A 6,000-nucleotide genomic window follows, 5' to 3' on the forward strand; every position below is an offset into this window, starting at 1 on the left:
GTTTCTGTCTCCTGATTGGCCTAGACTGATAACTGCAGCAGAGCCCAGCGCAAAGGGACGCAGAGGACACCGGCTTCTGCAGCAAAGACAGGTCACAAAACAACAGGGGTAGAAACGACGATAGAGGTGAATTACAGCCAATAGGTCAGTCTACCTCACTTCTCTCTGACACAGGAGAGAAGGCACTTGGAAAGACAACAAGTTCTGGGGAAGAGCGGTGGCGGAGTTATGACAAATCTGTTGTCAGGGAAGCCATTTGGCAATAAAAGAAGCTGCCAGGGGGCACCCGGATTTGAACCGGGGACCTCTTGATCTGCAGTCAAATGCTCTACCCCTGAGCTACACCCCCTTCTTCCACAATGGTTTCTCAATACCCTACTTCAAGTGTGTTACCACACCCAAGCATTCCATAGCTACTGTAAATTCTATTCATTCTTCACCGCCTCTGAAACTGGCGAAGCCACCACAAACTGACTGGAGTCCATTCTCGGGCCAGGGTTCACCTTTGCAGCCCCCGAGGCCCCGCCCTTGTCCAAGAGGTACCTTTCCATTCTAGTTGCCACCACACTGCCGGCAGCGGGGAGGGAGGCACCATGTTTGAGAACTAGGGCTTTTAGGGTTGAGACCCCGCCCCCTCAGCGTTCTTCCTCCCTTTCCTCCTCCCCCAGCTCCTCTGACCCCGCCCCCCGCTCTGCGCCAGCCTCCTTGCCTCAGCCTCCTTCCTTCCCTGACCCTCCAAGGCACACTCAGCTCTCCCGGCCTGGTGCCCGCCTGAAGCGGTGTCCTAGGGGCTGAACCCAGGGGAGACTCGAGGAGAGGTGGCGCCAAGATCCTTTGGGGAGCACAATCGGGGAACCTAAGACCAGGCGTTCAGTTCAGTTGCTCAGTCGTGTCCGACTATTTGTGACCCCATGGACTGCAGCACTCCAGGCTTCCCTGTCCATCACCATCTCCCAGAGGTTGCTCAAACTCGTCCATTGAGTCAGTGATGCCATCCAACCATCTCATCTTCTGTCGTCCCCTTCTCCTCATGCCTTCAATCTTTCCCAGCATCAGGGTCTTTTCCAATGAGTCAGTTCTTCACACCAGGTAGCCAAAGTATCAGAGTCTCAGCTTCAGCATCAGTCCTTCCAATGAATGTTCAGGACTTTATTTCCTTTAAGATTGACTGGTTGGATCTCCTTACAATCCAAGGGACTCTTAAGCATCTTCTCCAACACCACAGTTCAAAAGCATCAATTCTTCGGTGCTCAGCCTTCTTTATGGTCCAACTGTCACATCCATACATGACTACTGGAAAAACCATAGCTTTGACTAGATGGACCTTTGCTGGCAAATTAATGTCTCTGCTTTTTAAATATGCTGTCTAGGTTGGTCATAGCTTTTCTTTCAAGAAGCAAGCGTCTTTCAATTTCATGACCAGATACGTAAAGGCGGTTATCTGGGGGCCTATAGGCTGGGACCAAGGGGCGCTGCTATGTGGTCAGAGCTCTTTCCTTCTGGCCCGCGGTGGGAGATCCTGGGTCCTGTGTGTGCCTGTCCCCTTGCAGACTTCCAGACACCCCGTATCAGGTCCAAACAGAGGAATATTATTCAGTGATGAAAAATAACTAGCTATCAAGCCACAAAAAGGCATGGAGGAACATTACATTCATATTGCTAAGTGAAAGAGGCCAGTTTGAAAAGGCCATATAGTGTACATTTCCGACTAGATGACATTCTGGAAAAGGCAAAACTGTAAAGACAGCAAACAGATCAGTGGTTGCCTGGGATTTAGGGTGGGAGAGTGGGATGAATAGGTATAGCAGGGGAATTTTTAGGGCAGTGAAACTATTCTGAAGGATATTGTAATTGTGGGTACATGACATTATGCATTTGTCAAAACCCACAAAACCATATGATACCAAGCATGAACCTTAATGTTAACCATGGACATTGGTTAATATTAATGCATCAACATTCATTTGTTATTTTTAATAAAGGTCACACTAAATCAAATCCCTTACCATTATAAAATGGAAGTGACAGATTGAAGGAATTAGATCTGATAGAAAGAGTGCCTGAAAAACTATGGATGGAGGTTCATAACATGGTACAGGAGACTGTGATCAAAACCATCCCCAAGGAAAAGAAATGCAAAAAGGCAAAATGGTTGTTTGAGGAAGCCTTACAAATATCTGAGAAAAGAAGAGAAGTGAAAGGCAAAGGAGAAAAGGAAAGATATATCCATCCACTGCAGAGTTCCAAAGAATAGCAAGGAGAGATAAGAAAGCCTTCTTAAGTGATCAGTGCAAAGAAATAGAGGAAAACAGTAGAATGGGAAAGACTAGATATTTCTTCAAGAAAATTAGAGATACCAAGGGAACATTTCATGCAAAGATGGGCACAATAAAGGACAGAAATGGAATGGACTTAACAGAAGCAGAAGATATTAAGAAGAGGTGGCAGGAATATGGAAGAGCTATACAAAAAAGATCTTCATGACCCAGATAACCACAATAGTGTGATCACTCATCTAGAGCCAGCCATCCTGGAGTGGGAAGTCAAGTGGGCCTTAGAAAGCATCATTAGAAACAAAGCTAGAGTATGTGATGTAATTCCAGCTGAGCTATTTCAAATCCTAAAAGATGATGCTGTGAAAGTGCTGCACTCAATATGCCAGCAAATTTGGAAAACTCAGCAGGACTTTTCATTCCAAAGTCTCACAGGACTTTTCATTCCAATCCCAACAAAGGCAATGCCAAAGAATGTTCAAACTACTTCACAATCGCACTCCTTTCACACATTAGCAAAGTAATGCTCAAAATTCTCCAAGATAGACTTCAATAGTAAATGAACCAAGAACTTCCAGAGGTTCAAGCTGGATTTAGAAAAGGCAGAGAAACCAGAGACCAAATTGCCAACATCTGCTGGATCATAGAAAAAGCAAGAGAATTCCAGAAAAACATCTACCTCTGCTTCATTGACTATGCTAAAGCATTTAATTGTGTGCATCACAACAAACTGTAGAAAATTCTTAAAGAGATGGGAATACCAGACCACCTTACCTGTCTTCTGAGAAACCTATATGCAGGTCAAAAAGCAACAGTTAGAACCACATATGGAACAATGGACTGGTTCCAAATTGAGAAAGGCGTAAGTCAAGGCTGTATATTGTCACCCTGCTTATTCGACTTCTATGCAGAGTATATCATGTGAAATGCCAGGCAGGATGAGATACAAGCTGGAATCAAGATTTCTGGGAGAAATATCAATAACCTCAGATACACAGATGACACCACCCATATGGCAGAAAGTGAAGAGGAACTAAAGAGCCTCTTGATGAGGGTGAAAGAGAAGAGTGAAGAAGCTGGCTTAAAACTCAACTTTCAAAAAACTAAGATCTTGGCATCCAGTCCCATCACTTCATGGCAAATAGATGGGGAAACAATGGAAACAGTGACAGACTTTATTTCACTGGGCTCCAAAATCACTGCAGCTGGTAACTGAAGTCATGAAATTAAAAGACTCTTGCTCCTTGGAAGAAAAGCTATGACCAACCTAGACAGCATATTAAGAAGAAGAGACATTACTTTGCCAACAAAGGTCCATCTAGTCAAAGCTATTGTTTTTCCAGTAGTCACGTATAGATGTGAGAGTTGAACCATAAAGAAGGCTGAGCACAGAAGAATTGATGCTTTTGAACTGTGGTATTGGAGAAGACTCTTGAGAGTCCCCTGGACTGCAAGGAGATCAAACCAGTCAATTCTAAAGGAAATCAGTCCCGAACATTCATTGGAAGGACTGATGGTGAAGCTGAAACTCTAATACTTTGGCCACCTGATGTGAAGAACTGACTCATTGGAAAAGACCCTGATGCTGGGAAAGACTGAAGGCAGGAGGAGAAGGTGATGACAGAGGATGAGATGTTTGGATGGTATCACCGACTCAATGGACATGAGTTTGAGCAAGCTCCAGGAGATGATGATGGACAGGGAAGCCTGGCGTGCTGCAGTCTACGGGATTGCAAAGAGTCAGACGTGACTGGACGACTGGACAACAACAACAACACTAATATAAAATTGAATAATGGGGCAGCTGGGAGGGGGCAGCTGAGGGGAGGGGATGGGGGGGAGCTCTCTGTACTTTCTGTTCAGTTTTTCTTTAAAATTAAAACTACTCTGAAAAATAAAGTCTATTAATTTTTTAAAGTGACAGCAGTAACGTTACTTGGATTATGAATCAGAGACCTCGTGATCTGTGTTTAAATGATCTGTGAGCCGTTATTATCTAAAAAGCACCTTTCCACCCATAGCACAGCGAGTCACCCAGGTGGTTGTGGCTTCCAGAACCTGGGGGTCTGCCCCCTGGCAGAAGCACGACTTTCCCACCAGGTCTGCCCTCTCCCTCCTTGCTCCTGGCCCTGTCGAGGGCACTGGCTTTGATAATCATATTTGCGTGCTAAGTCGCTTCAGTCGTGTCTGACTCTTTGCGACCCCATGGACTGTAGCCTGCCAGGCTCCTCTGTCCATGGGATTCTCCAAGCAAGAATACTGGAGTGGGCTGCCATGCCCTCCTCCAGGGGATCTTTCCGTCCCAGGGATTGAACCTTCATCTCTTAGTCTCCTGCATTGGCAGGTGAGAGAGTCATTTCCTAGGCAGGTTGATAGGAAATCTAGGGGTCCCCAAGGAGAGAGGGGTCTCCAAATGGAAGAAATAGCCTGCAAGAGTCAGACATTTTTATCTCTCTTAAGCGGCAGGAGGAAACAAACTAGCAATATTTTTTTCCTTCTCTATACAAATTTAAAGAGAGGTTTCTCTTAAAATACTGTGTTGCCATAATGACACCTGGTTTCGCCTGAAGTTAGCTATTCTTGAGCCTAGAGATAACCAATGCCTTTTTCTTATGAAAATGTTTGTCTTAAGCCATGCTAATGTACTACACCTTTACCCCAAACTCTGTCTCCAAGTCGTTCCGCCTCTCGGCCCAGAACCTACTTGACAAACCAGTATGTTATACTCAGATATTGTTCCCCTAATCTATGTAAATGAAACTATTTGTATGGTGGTCTGCCCTTCTTTAAGATTCAAGTTAATCATTTTATGGCCCAGGATAAACCATTTGGTGCCATTCTGAATTTTAACACATTCCTTTCTTTTATTAACAGACTGCTAGTGACTATAACATCCAGTTGAAGACTAGCAGGGGGGTACTCTTTCTGCCCCCTTCTTATGCCTATGTCAGAAGCTTTCTCTATCTCCTTTATACTTTAATAAAACTTTATTACACAAAAGCTCTGAGCGATCAAGCCTCATCTCTGGCCCCGGATTGAATTCTTCTCCTCCGGGGGCCAAGAATCCTGGTGTATTCGCGTGATTCAACAACAACCTTTCACAGGCAGGTTCTTTTATCACTTGCACCACCTGGGAAGCCCATGTTCAGGCAAAACGTGCTTGAGAATCATCCAGTATCATCTCTCCCCAAATGTGTCTGATCGGGTAGATAGTGCTGGTTGGGTAGGAAGAGCAGAGAATGTGTTGTTTTTCAAATAAAAGTATTCAGATTTGTCCCCAGAGTCTGTGGGGCAGAGCTGTTAATTCAGTTGGCTCCTTGGACCTTCCTAACTCACTTGAAAAGAGAAATAGTAATATAAACAGCAATTGGAAGAGCTGACCAAACACACACAGCTCTTAGTGTCAAGACAAAGCCTCTAACGCTGGATGAGGAAAACTTCCAACCATTTCCTGAGTCAGAAGATGACCTTTTCTATCTTTCTTCTCCTCTCCTTACTCCTTCCATGTTCTGTTTGCTAAGCCCCCCTAGAAGAAAGTAGCCTAATTTAAAAAGCCTCCCAACAAGTGGGGTTGGGGTGGAGGTGAAGGTTGGTGGTACTGAGATCTAATCTACAGTGACCACGTGTGTGGTCTCCAGATGGAAAGAAAATCAGCAGGGGGCACCCGGATTTGAACCGGGGACCTCTTGATCTGCAGTCAAATGCTCTACCCCTGAGCTATACCCCC

At 45.0% G+C, this 6,000-nt stretch overlaps 2 non-coding genes across 2 annotated transcripts; both read right to left on the reverse strand.

Moving 5' to 3' along the window:
• Positions 1–277: 277 nt before the first annotated feature.
• On the reverse strand, positions 278–349 carry TRNAC-GCA. The gene has a single exon. It is a non-coding gene; the product is annotated as a tRNA-Cys (tRNA).
• A 5,579-nt stretch (positions 350–5,928) lies between these two features.
• TRNAC-GCA lies at positions 5,929–6,000 on the reverse strand. Its single transcript has one exon. It is a non-coding gene; the product is annotated as a tRNA-Cys (tRNA).

This window comes from Bubalus bubalis, chromosome 8 (genome assembly GCF_019923935.1).
Source record: "Bubalus bubalis isolate 160015118507 breed Murrah chromosome 8, NDDB_SH_1, whole genome shotgun sequence".
NCBI lineage: Eukaryota > Metazoa > Chordata > Mammalia > Artiodactyla > Bovidae > Bubalus > Bubalus bubalis.